General features: G+C 37.3%; 1 protein-coding gene across 8 annotated transcripts in view; it reads left to right on the forward strand.

The window, feature by feature from the left end:
- Positions 1 to 1,404: 1,404 nt before the first annotated feature.
- The window catches only part of ARMC3 (armadillo repeat containing 3), a 96,039-nt gene continuing 74,090 nt past the window's right edge, over positions 1,405 to 23,353 (forward strand). For 5 of the 8 annotated variants that reach the window (XM_056336120.1, XM_056336117.1, XM_056336118.1 and 2 more), the window contains exon 1: positions 1,405 to 1,584. The gene's annotated coding sequence lies outside the window, so the exon portion shown is untranslated. The remainder of the gene's footprint in view (positions 1,585 to 23,353) is intronic. The other 3 variants (XM_056336121.1, XM_056336122.1, XM_056336119.1) reach the window with 2 other exon arrangements.

Consider the following 23,353-nt stretch of genomic DNA (forward strand, 5'->3'; position numbering starts at 1 on the left):
ACATCTACCAGGTTTGTTATCAAAGCTAACAGGCTTTACGTTCTCTGTTTCACTAGGGAATCATGATAATATATTGGAATTCAGCTTTGGAGAAAGCCAGTGGTCCCATAGTGAAAAAAGAGCCATTCTAGGCAGGAGCCTGATCAGTTTGTTTGCCCCAAATTGATTGTGTTACATTGCTACCAGAAATTATTCAATATGTAGTGGAGGACTTGGGAAGGCAGATGGGGCCAGGGGTAGTGCCAGCAACATTTACATTGCACATATTGTTTTGACAAGTAAATTCAGGTAGAATTCCCCCATTTTTTGTTTGTAGTAAAAAAAAAAGGTCAAATAATATGAGCCATGCTTTATTTTAAACTTAGTGACACAACATAGGTATGTGATTTATAATAGCTTATAATTGGTTATAAGTGATTCTACATAGGTTTTAACAACTTTTCTTATCAGTTTCCTTTTTTTTTTTCCCCAAAATGATGAAGAATCCAGTTGGTATTTATTTAGCCTGAGAGCAAAATCCAGCAGGGTGGATGTACAGTTGTCATAACACAGAGGAAGGCAGGGTGTAGAATTATCCATGTGAAATACTATAGGCAAAAAGGAATGCCTTTTCTCAACCTAGCTAGTTCCTTTTCTCATATAAAAAGGCATAGTTCTTTTAAAATCAAAGAAGTTACAATGATTAATACCAGGAGAACATCTTGTCTGTGATTAAAATAGGCTTGGTGATTAAGTCATTAGTGAGGGGGAAAAGGACTGAAATCACAGGTGAACAGCTGATACATGCCCAAAGCTGTCTCTACAGTATATGGTTTTACATGTGAAAGGTGGGTAGGATTAGAGTGGCAGAAAATGGAAGGAAAAGACGACATACCACAAACCACAGCTAATCTGGCCCTCAAATTTCTGAAGCTGTCACTGTTTCTACAATTGCAGATGAAATTGCAGCCACATTTCCTCTGCAAGTCAGGCAGAAAGGACAGCTGAGAAGCTTGCAGACTGCAGAGTAAGAGCAGTGCTGCGAGAGTTTTCATATTTATATAAACAGCAGCTCTTTGATGTTAGGTACTGCACAGTCCTGCAGAAATTAAGGCACCATTCCCATCCTATGCTGAAGAACGCAATGAGGAAGCCAAGAGGCTTTGTTTTGCTCAAAAGCAAAGATAAATAAAGACTGTGTACAAATGAAATACTCATATGTTCCACTTTGTTTTTCAATTCCTTGAGCAACTATATTTTGGTTTGAGCTCAAGCTCAAAGAAACATCTTTGCAGCAGGTGCACACGTCCTGGCAAAGATCGAACCCTCCAACCGTTGCTGACCGCAGATGCATCCTGTGCAGGCGCACTTTTGTCACATCAAATGGTGACTGTTGTCATGCGGAAGATAAGACCCTCTGCCAATGAGAAGGAACGTGACAGTCTTTGACCACAGATCAGATCTGACTAGAGTGTAAATGGAGCCCTGGAAAGCCAGCTGAGTTGGTCCTCCTCAGAGCAGCAGGTCTGCAGTCAGGGACTCTCCGCTTGGGTCAGGATATCACCCAAGGTAACTCCTGAAGGTTGAGAGCCCTTGCCTTAACAGGTGAGTGACTGCGCGTTCTGGGTTACCCTTCTAAAGCTTAGGAACTTCTGAGTTGACTGTGCAGTAGCAATTCCGTTTGACATCCCAAATCTGTAATCAACCAATGTTGATGGAGCTTTAACTGGTTTATAAAATAAATCTTGTTTGAGTATATTATTTGTCTCAATTTCTAAGTCTCTACAACAGTCTTAAACCCCTAGCCCATAGTAAGGAAGGACTCCCAAGGCCTAAAGACTGTGCTGATTACTAAGTTATAGTATTGGTGACACAGGACCAACACTACACTTACTGTTGCAGACCCTACTTTCAGTTTAGAACCAATATCTACTCACATAAAACTGTCAAAACAAAAATAAAAATCAGACATGCTTAAATATTTGGGAAGGGGAAGGAAACTATTTCCATCCTGCTCACAGTTTGCAGACCACATACTTTCTGTTCAGATTCCTGCTGGGAAGGCTGGGGAGGGAAGAAAACCTGTGGCAGATTGTGGGGTATCTCTGTTCCCAAAGCAGAGGAAACTCCAGCAAATGTAACCGTGTAACCTCACATTTGCATGTCCTTTTCTCTATTATTTTGGCTGCTGAGTATTGCAAAGGAGAGGCTTTAGCCATTCTTATACATGGCAAACAGGTTAGCTCTTTTCACTAATTGGCAGGCAGAATCTATTTTTCAGGATCATTATCTGACTACCAAAGTATACTGTGAAGACAACATTGAAAAAAATTACGAGAAAATATTATTTCTTGTCATTTATTTCTTGCACAATTATGCAGACAAATACACCAGCCAAAAAGAAGGACTGTGCAGGAAAGAGCTGACAAAAAGGGAAATGAGGGAAACAAGTAAATAATATAATAGGGAGGGAGGAAGCAGTGGGTGTTTTCTTTCCTATTCTGCATGCTCTTTGTAACAAGAAAATTACTTTGGAGGTTTAGCATTAGATTAGATATTTAAAAAGGAATAGCAGAGAAAGCATGAATGAGACTGATCTTTTGAAACACACACTACCTTATAAATGAAATCGAATAGCTTCTGCTGGGACAGCAGGTCTCATGAAGTGTGCCATCAAAGTGACCTGCTCTGTCAGAGAGCAAGTCATGTTTCCCTTTTTGCTCAGAGCAAAGAAACAATTTGTATGACTTACCAAGTCAGTATTTTATTAATTTGCTTTCTCATCCATTACTGGGCTATTTTCTACCATTTAGCAGGTTCCTCTTGACTCTGTCCTTCATCATTTTCACTGGCAGAAAGCAGTATTAGCTTGAAACACATCTCTCAAGGAGAAAGATGTGTTTCTCTAGGCATTTTAGTAAGTCTGAAGTATTGTTTGCTTCCATTAATCTCTAAGGAAAAGTAGGAAAAAAGCCAAGTCTAAGTATCTTTTACATGAGAAACTACAGAAAAATACATGTAATCTTTTGTATATTAATTTGGTTTCTATGAAGAAAATAGTATTTGCATGTCAGAGAACATAGAGTATGGTAAGGGAATGGTACATGCTGTGGTTAGCCCTAACAAGCTGGAGAGGGAAATGCAATCCCCTCTCTTCCACGTATGGAAAGCTACACTGCTCAGTTCTTCATTACATTTTACAAGTATCACAGACACTATCCCCAAAGCACCGTTTCCTGACAGGACCTTCTGTCTAGCTTTAGAGTATCTCAGCTGGTACACAAGGAAATAATACACTGAATTCTTAATGCTATTCCAACTACCACACCACTTGTTAGGTAATAATAGTAGTAATACTTAAATAGTAATTATCAATATAGTAATATTAAAAATTGAAAAAAGAAAAAAATAATTACAAAAGCAGTTAGCAATTTATAGGAGAAAATAAGTAGCCTTTCTGTACTGCAGCTCTGAGATTATTCCCACGTTTAACTGTTTTAAGAACTATGCTTTCTTTAACAATTTTACGCAACAGTCTAACAAAGTGATCCATTAAATATAAGGTGAATATATGATATAGATGAAAATTTACTGCCATGTAAACAACATGAACACAAGGGCTTAAGGTTGATGGCTGAATCAGTTAAAATCTTCAGTTTCTAAAAGCTCCAGCACTGTCCTGGAGAGTTTCATAACTGATTTCCACAGGAGTGGAAAATTTCAGTTTTTAAAGTCTCATCCTGAAAATTGTTCATAAACATGCAAACATATTTTCCATAATTTCCAGGTGAAATATCTCAGGTTTAAAAGTAATGATCAACCTCAGAACTCAATCTCCAATTTGAGGATTTTTTTTTCTTTTTTTCCCCCACATACCTCTGGTACTAAAAGTTCAGCAGCATAAATGAAACCCTCATTGAGTTCACCTGGCAAACTGACTGGGTTGGACCTCAATAAAGAGTTATGGTCACATACCAAGTCCTTTCAGAAAGATTAGATCTGCAATGCAGGTGGTAGTGAAGCGCTGTAACAATATTTTAACCACTTCACTAAGAGTCATTGCACCAAATGTACACAAAGGAAGGAACTGAGGAATAGGAAAGTGTCATTGATTATGTATTTATCACGCGAGCAGAAGTGCACTAGAAAAATATTCAGATAAAAAGAACTACCTGAAAAATAGCTATCCTATGCTAAAACTACTTCAAGCTGATGCTTAGAAGAAAATTTGAATAATGACATCTGAAAACTGGTTCTTTTGATTTTCACTCAGAAGAACAATTCTAACTGAGGAGAATTTTGCCCAAAGAAGCACGAGAGCGTTTGGGAGACTTGGGATCTACTTACACTGGCCTTGGCAAAAACATTTTTGTCTTGGAAATTAAAATGAACAGTTTAAAGGAAAGGCCATAGCCCAAAAGGAAGGGAGCACTGGGACCGCTATGGAGTCAGGTACAGCAAGACCTCAGCACACAGCAGGTGACCACACCATGGGAAACTGCTGCAATGGGAAGAGGGAACAAAGGGAGCAAGCTGCAGGCAGCCTTTATGTCTGAAATAAAACAAAACCATGCATCTCACACCTGTAAGGCTAGAAATGACTGGTTTGGGCATTCTTAGTTTCCTGATAAGGGAGAAATTTCCAATGTTTTCGCCCTTTCCAAAATGGACATTTTGCCTTCTGGGCCTTGTTCTGCTGAGAGAAACTGGAATTTTTAGCTGACACGACACATTTGTCCTTTGCTAGGCAGAACCTGTTGTTCTTTTAGGAAAAGGTTTAGAAAGTATCCCAAAGGAAGTTGCTAGTATTATTTGACACATATATTATATTAGCTTTTTAAAGCACAGAACAAATTATAGTTCACTTGTTAATTAACTGATTTTCAGCAGATGGGGAAAACAGACATTGAGAGGTTAGAATAAATTGGCCATATAAGCTAATGGCAGTCAAGAACATGAATCAGTATCTTCTGGCAAACAGGGAACAAGTCTTTGCCAATTGTGCCACTGTGACAATATGGACTTATCTGGTATCATGTGCTCGCTCTCTCTGTGTTTGCCTCCTGCCAAGAGGCACTACCATTATGCCTGCCAGGAGGGCCCTCATCCTGGCTTGTTGTTGACTTGGTCCGGCCATAGTCACTGCTTTGTCCCAGCCCTCTTTACACAATGAGTGACTCTATTTGTCATGTACAAAAAAGCCTCAACTGTTGACTTATCAAGCCTTAAATTCAAGCTTCTTTCTTCACATCATTGTCAGAAGCCTTGCAGACCTGATCCACAGCAATTAGGTTTACTAATGCATTTTAATCCTCAAGTCTTTAGTCACTTTCTAAAATGTCATCTAGTTGATGAGATTATTTATGTGATTCAGATTATTAATTTTTCAAAATCTCTGAATTTCAGCTAAAGCTTTTCTGATATGATGGATGACTGTTCAATACAACCATCTTAAACAGTTTATAATCTTTGACTTGGTCTGCCATCACTTTGTTAAAAAGTGTCAAGTCTTCCCCTTTCAGGCTGGAATCAGACAATCCATTTTGCATGACTCTTTGAATGACACACAACCTTTAAAGACAGTTTAAAAAAACCCTTTCTGATGCACTCCCCTTCTCTGTAGAGGAGGCTTGCTTCATCAACATCTGTGGATGCCAACACTGATACTTAACCCTGCTAACTAGGAGAGATGTCATTTTTGCAGACCCCCTTGGGCTCTGTTTCTACTCAACCAACAGCAGGGCTGATCGTACCTACAGGGACAAGTGCTGGTGGTAAAGAAGGACCTAATTTAGGGTTCCTGAGCATTGATGTCTGAGTTAAAATCTACATCCTTCCTTGGAAACAGTTTTCCTGAACTGAAATAGGAGTATTCAGTTGTCAGCATTTTTCCATGTGAGGGGAAACCCAACTTCTGCGAGTCCCCTCAATCTGCACTGGTTTTGCAGGCACTCAAAGCATTTCTCTTAAGACCACTTGGCCATACTCACTTCTTTCAGGGAAGCAACATACCATCTGTCAGCTTCACATGAGTTCACTTTAACCCCTAAAAAGTTTAATATGAAAATAACAATTTTATTCTTGACATAACTACAGAAGAAAAGCATCCTTAGAAATACTCAGAAGCTTTCTGGACATGTTCCTAGGCAACTGGCTCTGGATGGCCCTGCTTGAGCAGACGGGTTGGACCAGATGACCTCCAGAGGTCCCTTCCAACCTCAACCATTCTGTGCTTCTGTAATTGCAAGTATAAAATATGTCAGTACCAATCTTTTCTCTTAACTTACGCTGCAGTTTCATCACAATTTAGCAACTCTTTACTCTTCTCCTCCTACCTGCCTGTTCCCCTTTCCCTCCCTTGTGCTACCACTGGTGTGTGTCCCAATCCCGCTCAAGAAAGCGTTTTGTCTGCTTGTTTAAGTTCATGAACACTGTGGATCAGATAAGCACCACCACTAGCATAAGACAGAGAAGAGAATGCAGGCAGGGTTAGTTTATCTGGGAATCCCAGCCTTAGGCATGCTCTGTGGTGTCTTTTGGCCACAGCAGCCAGAAGCCAGCTCACCAGGCATCTAAAATTCCATCTTTAGAAGTGGGCTCCATTTCAGTAAACCTATATTCAACTTGGAGGTTTTCTGGTTGCCTCTGGATACGCAGAGAGCATCAATGACTGTTTTAAGAACCCTTTGCTTTGCTAGGAATGCTGTATTTCTCTATGTCCTGATTTCCCTCATTATACTATGATTAAAGGTATTGATAATTGCTCAGCATCTGTGAGAATAAAATTAAATAACCTTAAATTTGCTTGAGACTGTTCTTCCTTTGAAGTGCGGAGTTCTGTTTCTTCCCCTCTTTTGTCTTAGGAATTGAAATTTAGACATATTTTACTGTAATTTCACTGATTTTGAGAATCACATATCATAAAAATGTTCTTACTGTGTGTAAATTTCAGTTGCCTTTTGGGATTACTGGCATCTTACATATCTCACGCATGCCATGATAATATCACAGTTTTACTTTCAGAGGCCGGTGCGTCATGCTGCCTCCATGTGCCACTTGTCTGAAACATTGCTGCTTTTTTGCACTTCCAGAGGCTTGAATGCATCCCTCCCTTGCAAAGGCCAGACTGGGTGTCATGGTTTAACCCCAGCTGGCAACTAAGTACCACATGGCCACTTGCTCAGTCCCGTCCCTACCAATGTGATGGGGAGGAGAATCAGGAAAAAGGTAAAAGTTGTGGGTTGAGGTAAGAACAATTTAATAACTGAAATAAAATAATATATAAAATAATAATAACAACAAGAATTGTAATGATAAGGAGAGAGAAAAAGAGAGGAATAAAACCCAAAGGTAAAAAACCCCAAGTGATGCACAATACAAGTGATACTCACCACCCACTGACCAATGCCCAGCCAGTCCCTGAGCATAACATTCTACGGTATGGAACATCCCTTTGGCTAGTTCAGGGCAGCTGTCCTGGCTCTGCTCCCTCCCAGCTTGCTGTGCACCTCACTGGCAGAGCATGGGAAACTTGAAATCTCCTTGATTCAGAGTAAGCGCTACTTAGCAACAACTAGAATATCAGTGTGTTATCAACATCATTCTCAAACTAAATCCAAAACACAGCACTGAACCTGCTACTAAGAAGAAAATTAACTCTATCCCAGCTGAAACCAGGGCACTGGGACACCTCATTCTCCAAATATTGCTATTAAATTTAAAAAGTGCTAGTGGCTAGATAAGGTACAACTCAGTATTACCAGATGAATGAGAATATATCCTCCACTTATTGCACTATAGGAATCTGCTACAGTGCTGGCTAGAAATGTCAAAATAGAAGATAGTCAAAAAGCTGGAGAACCATACTGGTACATAGCTAATCAGAACCCCCCTTAGCCACAACAAAACAAAGCAGCTTTTTCATGTCTTATTTTAAAGAAATGGTGAAGAGAACCACAAAGACCTCCTCTCCCATCACCCACACAATACTATTATGCTTTACCCTTTGTGAAGGATTTGCAGAAAAACAGGGAATGATTCAGTATTACCTGCCATACCTACAACGTATATATTGCTATTGAAAACGCAGCTTACAGGGCAGATATTTAGACACGCAATGGCACCAAGGAGCTAGTCATATGCTACCCGTGTTTTTCACTTCATATTATCCTGTACACTAGTCTCCAGCACTTAAATCGTACTTCATCCTTTTGCTCTGTTCAAGCCTGACCTCAGTTTTTTAATGGAAAAATATATTAAATGAGTCATAATCATAGTGCTCCCTCTGGTTCCATTAGCTTTGGAAGAACTGCATTTCATACATTATATGTGACCATATTAAAAGGCCCAAGTTTTTTGTGTGTGATTCCTGGCTTACAGAGGCTGGATATTATTATTTCTTCTGGGGTATTACATTATACTGTAATTTGCACAATAGTCCAAAATCCTTCCAGTGTGCCAGCAAAATCAAAGACTTCACCACTTTACAGTCAAGTGTGGTGCTGCTGCTCTGCTTGTTTCAGCATGGGTAGACAATTAGGTAATTAGGGTAGAATTAACCCCCTCATCCCCAGATTAGGGGTTGTACTAATATATAAAAGGAAACACTAATATATATATATATATATATATATATAAAACCCCAACATATTGATCTCATTTCATCAAAAGCCACAAACATAATATTAAGTTACAAATGAAGTAATTATTTTTAAGTGTGCAACTTGAAATGTTGAAGAGGTTCTACATAAGATCTTCATACTGAGATTCATAAAACTGTTCTCTCCACAGCCTTTGAAAGCAGAAGCCATCCTTCCTGTTATTTGGTACATGTTAAATCAGGTACCATGGAGTCACAGCTGTCTTGGTGGAGAGGAAACAATTTTATTGTGACAAAAAGTACCCTCAAATGAAGCATCTTACTAATGTCACTATTTCAGCTGTCAGCTGACATTCAGCGTGACATTTATAAGGTGATCAGTGACATTTTTGTAATTTGACTAACTAATGAACCTGAATAATCAACTGTTGATAGCTGAGATCAAGCCCAAACATCTGAAGCACATCTTCAACTTATATTCATGTCAGAAATCACTATGGAAGTTTGATAAATCTAAATAGTTCTGTGGTCTGTTTAAATCTTGGCTAGATAATGGATATCCCAAAAGCAAAAATTATAAAGGAAAATTCATATAAAATCATTACAGAATTTGTACACCTAGAGTCACCATTCGCTTCTTACAGAATGGGGGTATCTCATTCTTCACACCATGGGCATTTTTTAATAGCTTATAATAAAGCTTAACAGGTTTTCTACTCCCATATTAAACTGCTTTCTTGAGACTGGATGAATTCAGGCAATTGCCATTTTCAAAAGATTGGTTGAAATGGAAAAGGTAACTATTATGAAATAGTACTAAAGAAAAATACCAAAAAAGAAAGTCTAACTTTTTTCTTTGACTTGTGAAACCAATTACTTAGCTCTCATTTCAAGAATGTTTGATGCAATTTCAGAGTTTTCCATTATATTCAGAAAATTATGCCAATTGTTCTACCTCTTTTTGTATATAGAAAATAAATGCTCAGGGAAGTATAACATACTTCATATTTCATATGCTGAAATATATAATTTCATTGATATTATCTATTAATATTCTGAGTTCATATAGTACCTGCTCCACAAGTATCATTTTAAGGATGTCCTGATCTGCAAAATTAAAACATGTCACTACAATGAGTTGCTGTCACTCATTCTTTCTCTTGTTATAGCATGGCTAACGTTGACATTACAAGACATTACATCTATGCTCTTGAATATGTTCATTCAGATATACCTATTTTCTTTTTTCCTTTGGAAGTCTTGGAAGCTACATATATCACTATTATATTCTAAAGAAATGCATGCTTTCAATAACTCAAAGAAACTTGGTATCTCTTCAGCAGTTCCCTCAAGCTCGCTCTTTCCTTCCTTCCTCCTTTCTCTCTTTCTCTTTCTTTCTCATTCTTTCTTTCTTTCTCGTTCTTTTTCTTTCTTTTTCTCTTTCTTTCTTTCCTTCTTTCTCTTTATTTTTTTCTTTCTTTTTTTCTTTTTCTTTCTCTTTCTATATCTTTCTTTTATTCTTTCTATCTCTTTATCTTTCTTTCATTCATTCTTAATTTCTTTATCTTTCTTTTTCTTTCTTTCTTATTTTTCTTTCATTCTTTTTGTCTTTCTCTCTCCCTTTCTTTCATTCTTCCTTTCTTTCCCTTTCTTTTTCTTTCTTTCTTTCTTAATTTCTTTCTATCCCTTTCTTTTTCTTTCCTTCTTTCTTTTTCTTTCTTTCTGTCTTTTTCTTTTTTCTTTTTTCTGTTTCTTTTTTCTTTCTCTTTCTTTATTTCTCTTTCTTTTCTTTTTCATTCTTTCTTCCTTCCTTTCTTTTCATTCTTTCTTTCTTTTTTGTTTCTTTCTTTTGTTCCTTCTTTATTTCTTATCTTTCTTTATTTCTTGTTCTTTTTCTTTCTTTCATTCCTTCCTTTTAATTCTTTCTTTCTTTCTTTCTTCCTTCCTTTTTCTTTCTTAATTTCTTTCTGTCTCTTTTGTTCTCTATTATTCTTTCTTTTTCTTTCTTTCCTTCTTTCTTTTTTCTTTCTTTCTTTTTCTTTCTTTTCTTTCTTTCTTTCTTTTTCTTTCTTTCCTTTTTACTTTATCTTCTTTCTTTCTTTCCTTCTTTGTTTCTCTTTCTTTCTCTATATTCTTTCTTTCTTTCTTTTTTCTTTCTTTCCTTGTCTTTCTTTCTCTTTTCTTTCTCTTTTTTCTTTCTTTCTTTCTTTTTTCTTTTTTCTGTCTTTCTTCCTTTCTTTTTTCTTTCTCTCTCTTTCTTTCTCTTTCTCTTTTTTCTTTTTCTTTGTTTCATTTTCTTTATCTTTCTTTCTCTTTCTTACTTTCTATCTCTTTCTTATTTTTTCTTTCTATTTATTTTTTCTTTCTTTTTCTTTCTTTCTTTCTTTTCTTTCATTCTTTCTTTCTTTCTATTTTATGTCTTTTGTTCTTTTCCCTTCATTCTCTTTTTCTTTCTTTTTTCTTTTTCTTTCTTTCTTTTTTATTCTTTCTTTCTTTTTTATTCTTTCTTTTTCTTTCATTCTCTTTCTGTCTTTTCCTTTCTTTCTTTCTCTTTATTTATGTCTTTCTTTTTATTTCTTTCTTTTTCTTTATTTCTTTTTTTTCCTTTCTTTTTCTTTCTATCTTTCTTTCCTTTTTTCTTTTTCTTTCTTTCTTTTACTTTCATTCTTTCTTCATCTTTCTTTCTCTATATTTTTCTTCCACTTTCTTTCATTCTTCCTTTCTTTATTACTTTCATTCTTTTTTCTTTCTTTCCTTCTTTCTTTTTCTTTCTTTCTTTCTTTCCTTCTTTTTTCTCTTTCTTCCTCTCTCTTTCTTCCTTTCATTCTTTCTCTCTTTCCATCTTTTATTCTCTTTCTTCATTTCTTTTTCTTTCTTTCTTTCTTTCTTCCCTTCTTTCCTTCTTTTTTCTTTCTTTATCTTTCTTTGGGTTTTCTTTCTTTCTTTCCTTCTTTCTTTCTTTTCTTCCTTCTTTTTTTCTCTTTCTTTTTTCTGTCTTTTCTTTCTTTCTTTTTCTTTCTGTCTTTGGTTTTCTTTCCTTTTTCTTTTTTAATTTCTTTCTCATTCTATTGTTTTCTTTCATTTTCTTTCTTTCTCTTTTCTTTCTTTCTTTCTTTCTTCCTTTTTTCCTGTCTTTCTCTCTTTCTGTATTTATTTGTTTGTTTGTTTGTTTTCTGTCTTTCTTTCCCTTTCTATTACTTCCTTTCTTTCTCTTTCTTTCTCTTTCTTTTTCTTCATTTCTTTTTTCTTTCTTTCTATCTTTCTTTTTCCTTCTTTCTTTCTTTCTTTCTTTTTCTTTTCTTCTTTGTCTTTTTTCTTTCTTTCTTTCTCTTCCTCCCTTTCTTTCATTTTTTTCTCTTTATTTATTTCATTTTCTTTCTTTCTTTCTCTGTCTTTCTTATTCCTTCTTTCTCTTTTTTCTTTCTTTTCTCTCTTTTCTTTCTTTCTTTCATTTTCTTCTTTTTCTCTTTCATTCTCCTTCTTTCTCTTTCATTCTTTCTGTCTTTTTCTTTCTTTCTTTCTTTCTTTCTTTCTCTCCTTCCTTCTTTCCTTCTTTTTTTGCTTCTTTCCTTCCTTCTTTCTTTCTTTTCAATTTGGTTGTAATAGTCTAAAAGCTTCTTGTTTTTTTCTTAGAGCCCATTGAATCTATAATCTCTATAATAGCAAAGAACAGAGAGATTTTAATCTCAGAAGAGGGTTTTCTTCAACTCAGAAGAGTTGTCTTTATCTGAACTAGTCATCTGGACTCTTTTCTAAGCACTGAACATCTAGTCATCACATTCTAGAGCTGGACAGGTGGACCATGCCCTGAAAGTGTCTGCTTACTCTCAGCTGAATATAAAAGAAAGTTAGGATGACTTGGTCTGACAGAGCTCTCTTGCTGTTGCCATTCAAAATTAGGGGAGATGAACCTCTCCCACAGCTCCTATCTGTATATGAGCTATAGCAGAGCCACTGGAAACTGTCAGCTCTGACTATGGAGAAAGATCAGCCTGCTAAAAAAAACCACACACATGGGGAAAGATTTGTTTCTGATGAGGCAACCTAGAAACAGTAACGCTATCAGGCATGTGGCATTTGGTTCCTATTACAGAGAACAGTAAGGCCCGGTCAATGTTACAACCAAGAGAAATTAATTTCCTTACAGGAAGTGTACTGGCTATCTTTTTAATTGCTTCTGTTTCAAATTCTTTCATTTTATGACTTTGAAAAGATGCACTCGTTTTTATACTTCAGTGGGTGATTATGCAGCTATCTAGACTCAACTAGAGTGTTAACTAGAGTGTTTTTTTTCAAGGGGAAAAAAACCTCCAAACCTCACACTATTTTGGCAAAGTTTAGTTCGTATTTCCTATTGTTGTTCTAAAGAATGGTCTATACTGGAACAGAATTTTTCACCCTCAACCCAATTTGCATGATTATACTAGAATGCAGCTGCTTTTATGTAACCATCCTCATCCTTCTTGTACCTAAGTTTGCCCCAAAAGTGCAGTAGCTGCCTCAACCAACCAGATACAACCAGAGAGAAAAGAAGTCCTTGGGTAAAGCGAAGAGACTCAGAAATCTTTATGACTTGGAATGTCATTTATAGGGCTGAGTGGAATTTTCTGAATATGCTGTTTTGCCATGATATATTTATTAGTTTAAAAAAAAATGAAAATTGTTTTTCAGGAACATTTGTACCACTTTGGACAAGAATGAAATGTCTGACTAAAACTACCTGGCCTTCTCCCAGGAAGCCAATAGTCTACTAGTCACAGCTCTCTGGTGTGATGTAGGAAACTGCAGTCCAAATCTGCACTCTGCCCACTGCTGACCAACACCTGTGTTGGAGTCATACCTCTCTTGTGATTGCCCCATCATCTGGTTTAATGGCTATAGAGGAAAGGGTCTCTTGTTCTCTACCGTTGTAGTCATTCCATTTTATATAAATAGTTAATTAGTCATTGAAATAGAGACTTAAGCCTTGACTCCCACATGTCAGGTGAACACTTTAGCAATCAGGGTACATACCGAGCCAGTCTCTGACCCAATGAATATTTCACTGGTAGAACTGCTCCAACAGAAGAAGGGAACACAAGAACAAGAGAGAGGTAGAAAAGCTGCTCATTGGTTGAATACTATCTACCCTCAGACCAGAAAAATGACAACTTTTTATAAAAAATATAATATGAAATTAAAGACTGCCCACAAGGTATATATACATAGAAGGAAGAGGTCTGGGTAAATTCAGTTTAAGCCTAGCTTTGAAAGATTGGCAATGTAAATTACAGAGTATTTAGATTTTAAATTTTTAATGACACAAATTTAGATAAGTAATCTGTAAAGACAGAAGACTCTCCAGTTTCTTATTGAGACATTCAGCAGACCAGTAGAGGGTGATTAAATTTAGATCTACTCCAAAGACACCTGCTATTTAAATTAGTGGAGTAATCTGCAGTCATAAGTTGTCTCTGCGTGGACTAACAGCAGAGTGGAATAGGGTGGGACACACACCTTTGTATGAATGCCGTTGATTTTTATTGGCAGTGACTAAAGAAGACTTAAAAATCTTACATTCTTTTCCAGTCTCTGAAAAGGAAGCGTCATTTAATTTGAATGGCTTCTTTTTCCTATTGTTCCCAGAGCTGAACTCTTCTGCTGTCCCTTCAGTCTGTTCTTACTCAGTCCTTTTCTCCACTTCTCATTGCCCATCACCATCTCATACTTCTCTACAAGTCACTGCTCTACAAGATTCTAAAACTCTTACCCCTGGAAATCCCCATGTCATTGGTTTAGATTGCCAGTCTCCCATTTGCCTGTTGCTCTTGTTTTTTTCTTTTTTGTCCATGCTCTCCACGTAATTTTCTGCCTCATTATCTTTGTCCACTGATGGGATAGAAGCTTGGGAAACCACATAAGCACAGGGCAAGCTTGCAGTCAGCCTACAAGTTTCCCAGTAAAATACTCTCAGCTCAGTACTTCTCAGCCTAGAATTCCATGTGCCTTCTTATTTATTGGGTACCAATGGATTTCACATAAGACAGGATCAGCTTCAGGATCAGCCTCACCTCTTCCAAAGGGTAGAACATCATAAGGAAAGTTCAGCTTTGTCCCTGTGTCCTCAGGTTGGAAAGAAAACACTCCCTTACTTTGTGGAGGTAGCTCTTGTGAACTCTTGGCAATCTGGGAGCTGTCAGACACTTGAGCATGCTAGGGAAAGCAAAATCTTCACATTTTTTAGTTTCAATATGCAAATTTCTTTACTGAGCATGAAAAATCTGTGATTTTATAAGAATTTACAAGTCTTACAAGAAGGAGAAATTGACTGGCTGAATCATTTTTTCCATACAAGATGGGCAATTTCAGCCCAAATTGCTGGACATGCACAAAGCTAAAAGTAACTAGGGAAAAAAAAATCTATAACAGAAAGTATCAGCTGACCCTGATAACGGTGCTGCTCTTTGCCCTGCCTCTCAATCATCTGCTGTCCCATAGGGCACAACACTTGTAGCACAATGAATTAGTTATCTCTATGTTTGCATCCAACCAGGTATTTGAAATGTTGTATAGCTGTTTGCTATAGACAAAACCAACATTGTACCACCGTACTAGGAACCCAGATTACTCTACTTCCTTCACTTTACACAAAGTGTTGGATGCATGCAATAGCTTGACTTTCTCCTGTGATCTCTCTTCTTTCTGCTCTAGTCACTCAAAGCTCAGGAAGGATGTAACTCCTTTTCAGTGGGGACTTAAGGCTCTTGCACCAAGCCCCATCCTTCAACTCATGATGTAGGAGGCACATTCAAGTCTTAGATCTGTTCATAGCAGTTTTCCATCCTGGCCACTTCAGTTGGTGTTTCATGGATGGGATGCTACACCTAACTCTGTGTTGCTACAAAGCATCATCTGTGGAGGCTGAGGCTAATATGGAACCAGCCTTGAAACAAAGGATCTTCAGTAGATCCAGCAGTTCTCATCATTACCCTGCTCTGCATCAGGAGACACTTCATGTAGTGACAGTCTAGTCCATTTATTAGAAATGTAAACACAGACAGGGTATGCTTGTGTTTATGCTGATGTCACGAAGCAGAATAATATATTCATCCTGAAAAAATGATCACAGCTAATAACTGATACATTTGGGGGGGGGGGGGGGGGTGGAAATTTCAGTAATGGTTTTCATCACAAATTTTGCAACTCTATTTTCCCGGCTTTCTGAAGAGCTTTTTCTAACATGTTCTCATCCCTCACATCCCTACAACAGCTCAATTAATCTTTTTGTAAAGCCTTATAATTTCAAGCAAAGTCTGTTTCCACAAGTATACCCTGTATTACCATTTATTGCAACCTGCATATCAAAGCCATGCAGCTAGCTAGAATACTGTACTTGCTTTTAGCCCTCTCCCCATACACACAATTGCATGTGGAGAAGCAGTAATTTATAGACACAATGGATTTTTGTCTATTTCTACAGAAGCCTATACAGCTAGCTAGTAAACTGAAAGCTTTACACTATGTATTACTTGTTGAAATTAATCACTCTGGCAGTCTTTCAGATGTATATTTATTACAATGGAAAATCAAAATATATTAAATTACTACCAGTATGAAACCCTGTTTGCAGTCTGTAGTCTGATAATACTTTATTTGGTTTAAAAAAATAAATAACACCACACTAAAGACTAAGCCAAATTCACCCAATAGCTCAGTGGGTCTCAACTTCAGACTTACAATCGGCGGTGTTCTACTGAGGGAGAATATGGCCCACACCTTTAGTGTTGTTCGATATTAGCAGTTAGCTAATACAGTATTCCATATGAAAGGATATTGCTTACAGTAATACAAATATGCTGGGTTAAAAAAAAAAAGAGAAATGGTGATGCAAGCAAGTTAGCAGAGGTTAGTAAAAATATGAAGCAGAACATTTGTTCTTCAGATTTGGACAGTGACAGCTTACCACATTTGTGAATAATTCCTTACAGTGTTTTATCGCTTTCTGCCCCAGAAGCTAAATTAGTTTTACAACTATTAATTGAATTGTCTAACTTCACTACACACTGGGAGACAGAAAGGATTATTAACTCCACTTTACAGATAAGGAAACTGAGACAGGGAGAAGAAACGATTAGCTGGAGGTCACAAAGGGAATCAGAGACAGATAAATCCCAGATCTCTCCATCCAGTACGTTAAGCGCTGAACATTGTTCCTTCTCCACACAAACAGCCATCAGAAATGAGACACACTAAAAAAAAAAAACAATTAAAGCAACATTTCATCAAAGACAAAAGCTTCTGAAATTCATCCTATGCTGGTGAACCCAAACATTGTTCTCTTTTGTCTCTGACACATTGTTTTAAGTGCACATTATCCATCCTTGCTTCCTGCACCACTAGGCCAGCATGTGCAGCACATGCACTCATGTCACTCCTGTAGCCGTCCTGTAAATATCTGCCCTACCTACGTACTATACACTGCTTTGTATGCATGTAGTCACCGTTTCTGTTGTAATAAGTACAAAAGCTGATCATTCCTTAGCAGTAATCGTACATGAAGTATATGTCTGCTTCTCCAAAGGGACCCATCTTTACATTATACAGATGTAGGATGTTTTTTTCTTTTAAGAAGTTAAGGGGTAAGTTCATAAATAAATTGTGCACAGGGTTTAATTCTCTGAGAGGATGGAAGAGGGTTAACAATAAGTCAAATACCTTATACTTCTGAGATTTGTTTGGCCTGACCTCATGCATACTCCTAGGATGTCTAGGAAAGCTCTAGTATACTCACCTTGCACAGCACATTTACAATTTCAGCTATCACCACTCTGAATAAAGTATTTGATTAAACTGATTAAAGTGGTGTTTATTAGCTTGAGTTGGTTAAACACTTGCCACAGTGTATCAATCAACAGATTAGAATTTTCTTTATTTTATTTTAAGCCTACATGTTTTTGTTATAATTACCTTAGTACTTACTGTCTAATTATTACCTTAGTACTACTATCTATTCCTGAATTTCTGTAAATCAACAGACATGCTGCCATTAATTTCCACAGGAAAAACACCAGGATCTCTATGAAAACATTTTATAAAGCACTGTATGTGAGTAAGTCAGTCTCTATAAGATTACAGTTTTAAAGCAACTTTAGGTTCTGGCTTTAGCGTTTCTCTGTGTACTTTTGTCTCCACTTAATACTTGGTCCATTTCTAACAGAGTGAATGAAGTCTTGTGACTTTAGTTTAATCGGGCATATCTACACTACTAAAGGAAACAGAATTATTACATAGCAAACATTAGAGCCAAAGTGCAGATTTATATAAAACAAAATGCTTCAAGAGGTAGCATTAAGTACTCAAAAAATCTTGTTTGAGCTACATTTTCATTGTTAAAAACACTTCTTAAGTTCTTTTGTGCAAGTGTGTAAAAGAAAGAGCTTCTAAATGACAGCACAGATCAAAAATCAATGTATTTCTAAAATGGTTCTTAATGACTGCTAATTCAGGGTAGAATTAGCCTTCATAATTTTTCAAAGTTAAGTGAACAGTATGTTTGTCTGGATTGGTTTCAGTGGAATCACTGGGACAGTGATTCAGTGGAATCTAAAGACAGATTTTATTAGCAGTACTTGAAGTCTAAAGCTTTAGAAAAACCAATCTCGAATAAAAAAATGCAATTAGATAACATTAGAAAGACTTACTAATCATTACTGACTGCAGCTGTTGTCTCTGCCCATTATTTTCTATAATTATACGTAGTTTTCTACTGGATAGTCTTCATGTCTCTTACAAGGCCTAGAACATGAATGCATTCAAATTTACCTACAGCATTCCTCAGCTGAAAGTTACAATGTGTTAACTTTTAATATTTGGTCTAGATACAGAAGAAGTATTAATTTTGCTTATGAGGTGAATACTCCTCTTATTTACTTATAATTGCTCTTGGGGCCACTTATATTTTGTTGGAACAAACTGCAATGTGTAAAGAATGGTAGATGAATATTTGAAAAATAGCCAAAGTGAGTTTAGTTTATAAGAAGACTTTTTAAGGGTATCTAAGAAACAGAATTTATAATGAAAGTCTTTTGTCTTCTCAATGACAGCTACAACAGCCTTTCTTAAACTCAAATCCACATGTTTAGAGTACAGCTGTAGGCAATTAAATGTCTGTGACCTCCCATGAGCTGTTGAAGAACTTTGAAAATTACTCTTTACCTAATCGCAGCTGTGTAGTCAAAAAAACCCAACAACCCAACCAGAAAAAAAAAACAACAAAAACAAACAAACAAACAAACAACCCCCCACTCCACAAACCAATCCCAAAACTCTGGAATGAAGCACTTCCCTTCCACGAGGCACTGCCTCCGATCTTCCAGGCTGAAAGGGGGGAGACTGGCCCAGGAGCCCGGGAAAGTTTCTCCACCAGTGGTATTCTACAGAGGGCAAATTTGCTTGGTATATGATCTCATTAAATGCCTAGGGCTGTGTAAGGGTACTGGATTGTCATGTCTGCACACAGATTAATTTTCAAACCCATCTCCAGAAATTCTTCTCATTCTCGTCTTTGCCTCCTGGGTCCCAGCGTAGAGGCTTGGTCTGCTTCAGCTCCATTTTAGATGCCAAGAAGAATGGAATGTTCTGCCACAAAATCAAGGCTACAGCTGTATACTAGTGTTGTGTTTTGAGGCAATGCAAATCTCAACAGTCCTCATTTACTGCACATTGGTGCAGTCTGCAGAACAGTGCTTATACTAAGTGGATTTCCTTTCAGAGAAAGCTAACCTGATAGCTGTGGTCCATATGACCGCCAATTGCACTTCAGTCCCTAATGGGGACATATAAGCCTGTAACAGTGCTTGCTGCTTCAGGGTACATCTACATTACTGCTAGGCCATTCATATCACAAGTGTGCATTTGAAGCAGATCTCCTGGCTGACACACGCTGATTCATACTGCAGAGGGGTCTCAGAGAGCCTAAACTGGATTCCCTGTAGGTGAAACTAAACTGGAAAATGTACTCCAAGAATTTCTCCTTACTGTGCTGCAGCTACTAATGGACATTTAGTGCTTAAGACCAGATGAGATTTAATATGAAGTAAACCCTCTGAAACACATATAATGTGGTCTTCAGCACCATCTACTTCACTCTGCAGGCCTGCTTTTCTTGCAGCACACTACTTGCTAACTTAAACAGAGACTTAGATAGCTTCAGACCATGTGTGACAATGACTTCGGTGTTCCAGTGGATCAAATTAAAACTCCTCCAAAGTAAAACCCCTGAACTGCACATAATGCAGATGTACAGGCCTCAGTATTGTTTACTTCATTAACTGTCCCTTATCATCGCACTAAATTACTTGCTAATGTGGACATAGCAGAGTACTCGTTGCCATTAGCCAGTGGCCTCTGATGCTAAGTCATGCTAACCAGAGAACAGATATTTCAGCCCTTTTTAAAAAATATATGCAGTTTTATCACAATTTTTATACCTGAACACTTATGTTCATCTTTCTGTTGCTTTAACTCTATGGCATTACTGAGATGAGGCTGCAATCAGGGAGAAGTGGGAGGCGTGCCACCATGGAGACTCTGAAATGGGCTGAGAAGAGCTGTCGGTTTTCATAGCTCTGCTCGATTAAGACTTAAATTCCATCATACAGCTTTTACTGATGGTTTATTTAAATCCTGCAAATGCAGTTTTATTTTATTAATGTGCACTATATCCGATTAAATTTTGTGTATTTTTTCTTATCTCTGTATATCACCTAGCATTAAAAGTAGTCACTGGAATATAAATAAACACATAAGTGAACTCAAATCCACCATAATTCTGCTGGTCTGATTCTGATTTCATGCTAGCATCAATCAGAACTAAAACAACTGAAAAAAATCAGAGCCATATACTTCCAGAGTTTGTACTAGTGCACTTGATAGATAGTATCAGAAGGTCATTCTCTAACAGCATAGCAACTTCTGCTGTTGCAGATTGTAAATACTAAAGTAAAGAGGAAATCCCAACAGAGCCTAAAATTAATCTGATGCAAAGCCCAAGACATATCCTCCATGGTCCTTGTCAAAAGGGAACATGAAAGATTTGACCAAGTGTTATTGGTCAGAATTTAAAAAGTGGAAATTAAGGTTTCCACATATCTCTGATTTCTGCCTTGTGACTTCATTCTGCAATAGAATTAACCTACAAAAGAAAATAAATTGTGGCAGGACTACAGACACAGATTGAGGCTGCTTTAGATTAAGTTCTCTGTATACATGATGGATCTGTACCATCTGTTTTGTATTGAAAAAGAATAATATTTTAAGGCACATTTATTACACTACATTAAGAATCCTAAGAGCTCACATGCTCCTTTAAAATATATATTGAAATTAAAGACAAAGCCCTACAGTGTAAACTGAGAGTTCTCAGCATCTTTCAAGAGACATTCAACAATTTCATGATACCATTATAAATGAAAAACAAACCTAATATACATGACTTTTGCCTGCATCCTGTAAAAATAATCACCATTACTTATACTGTGCTCCTCACATATTTTACATGCATATCCTGAAGTTAAAAAGAACAAACTTCAGTCATAATATTCACTGATACATTTCTGTTATGCAACTATATGGAGAACTTTATAAAAACAAAGTATTTGTTTCTTTCTAGTTGTGGATGGACCTACTGAATTTTCATATACTAGACGTCAGATAACCTGAATTTAAAATACATACAGCTTTTTATTTATGCATTGTATAAGAAATTCATGCACTTTTTTTTGTTGGGGTTCTATAACTTTTTTCTTATTACTCTGATGTCATAATATCCTTGCATTGTATGCCTCACTGAATTAATTTTTGGGGGATTTTCTTAGGAAAGAAAAAAAAGATGAACAATTACATATTATCCTTCAGCACTGCCATTAACAGTTTCCTTCATACAATTTAGGCTACTCACCCATGCTAGGAGAACTCTCAGTTGTCTGTTTAAATGAGTTATCCACATCATGACAGATAGAAAAGGGCCCTAATGGGATCTGGGATTTTGTAATGGTTCTTAGAAACCGGAGTTACAAAGACCATTTCTCTGCAGACTCCCTGTTCTTTGGCTCTGAATATCAGTGCAGCAGCAATGCTAATGCCATACCAGGATGCACTAGCAGCAGCATAGCTGGCTGGCTGACCAAAGTGAGCAGCCCCCTCTATTTGACGCTCATGTCCAGTTTTGGCAACCCCAGTACAAGAAAGACATGGGCATACTGAACCAAGTCCTGCAGACAGTGACCCCAGGATGTTTAAGGGACTAGAAACATAACATGCAAGGAGACCCTGAGGTATCTGGATTTGTTTAGCCTGGAAAAGAGATGGCTAAGTGTGAATGCAGTTGCTGCTTTGAACTGCCTAACTGGGCTTACAGAAAGGATGAAGCCAGATTCTTCTCAGAGTTGCACAGGAAAAGGAAAAGAGATAACAATCAGGTTGCAACAAAGGAAATTCTGACTGGGCACAGAAGAAAAATCCTCTGTGAAGGTACTTAAGAATAGGAACAGGTTGCCCAGAAAGGGTAGGAATCCATCCTTGAAGATACTCAGAATTCAGCTGGACTGCCCACTGCAACTTGAAAGTTGGTCCTGCTTTGAGCAAGGGACTGGATTTGATGACCTCAGAAGTCCTTTCCAACTACATTCTAAGCCTATGTGCATGGGGTACTATTCCTACCACTGTAATACTTCCAATATCTAGCTTTTCTGCATCTATACACTAAATCTGTCATCTAGAGCCTCATAATCTTGCATCCTGATTAATTCAAAACTGCTGTTTTCAGGCCATCTGTTATACATATCCCCCCCTCAACTGAGTATATACAAAATACAGTGGCTATGATATTCCCTGACCACAATTCTGATGTTACTGCCTTTTTGCATCTCATTGCAGCACTGCTCATCTTCCCCCACAGCACAGCAGATTTGCTTGCCCATTTGTCAAATTCTGCCACCAGGATCTGCCTGCACTGGCAGATCTACATGGCAATTCACATGCCGTGACCAGTCCTTCTGAACTGGTGCATAAATGCCTTCCAGCCTCCCACATTCTCCCACAGAGAGTTCAATTATTGTGATTTTTTTTTTAAGAAGCTACCAGATGATGCATAACTAGAAGGATCATGGTGTTTGTCAGTCTCTTTCTTTAACATGACTATGTATTCTACATATTTCCTAAGATTTCTAATCTGGTATATCTTGAATTTCTGAACAGAGCTCAGAAACTACCTACCTTTAATGAAATAATTACAGCAGTTTTTCAAAGTTGCCTAGCAAGGGTAAATGTTCCATTTCCAGAAACACCAGTGAGAGTTAGGTGAGCCCTATTGCAGCATATTTATCCTGCCTAGGTGTTTTTCAAAGTCCCACCAGGCAGAAATCTACACATTTAGCTAAGCAAGTCTTGAAAATTTGGTTGTTAACAAGACATGAGAACAGTAGCAACAATAAAAACACTGCAAAGGATCATAATCAATCTTTAAGTTGTTTTTCAGTCCAGTGTTCTTTAGGGGTTTGGGCGATTGTGTATTTGGAGAGGACTGTAGGATGTTGTGCTCTACGTAGATACATAAATGTGAAATTTAAAGTCTATTGCAAATGTTTGGTTCACATAGCCACCTGGCGATGCCATTTGAGATGTCCTAGCTTCCTGTGTAGCCCCCATGACCTCTAGCTGGGCACTGTAAAAAAAAAGAACCAATCATATGCTGCATTTGGCAGCTACCTGAGGATGTCTGAGATCCTCTAGGATGTA

The sequence above is a fragment of the Falco biarmicus genome, chromosome 4 (assembly GCF_023638135.1).
Source record: "Falco biarmicus isolate bFalBia1 chromosome 4, bFalBia1.pri, whole genome shotgun sequence".
Lineage (NCBI taxonomy): Eukaryota > Metazoa > Chordata > Aves > Falconiformes > Falconidae > Falco > Falco biarmicus.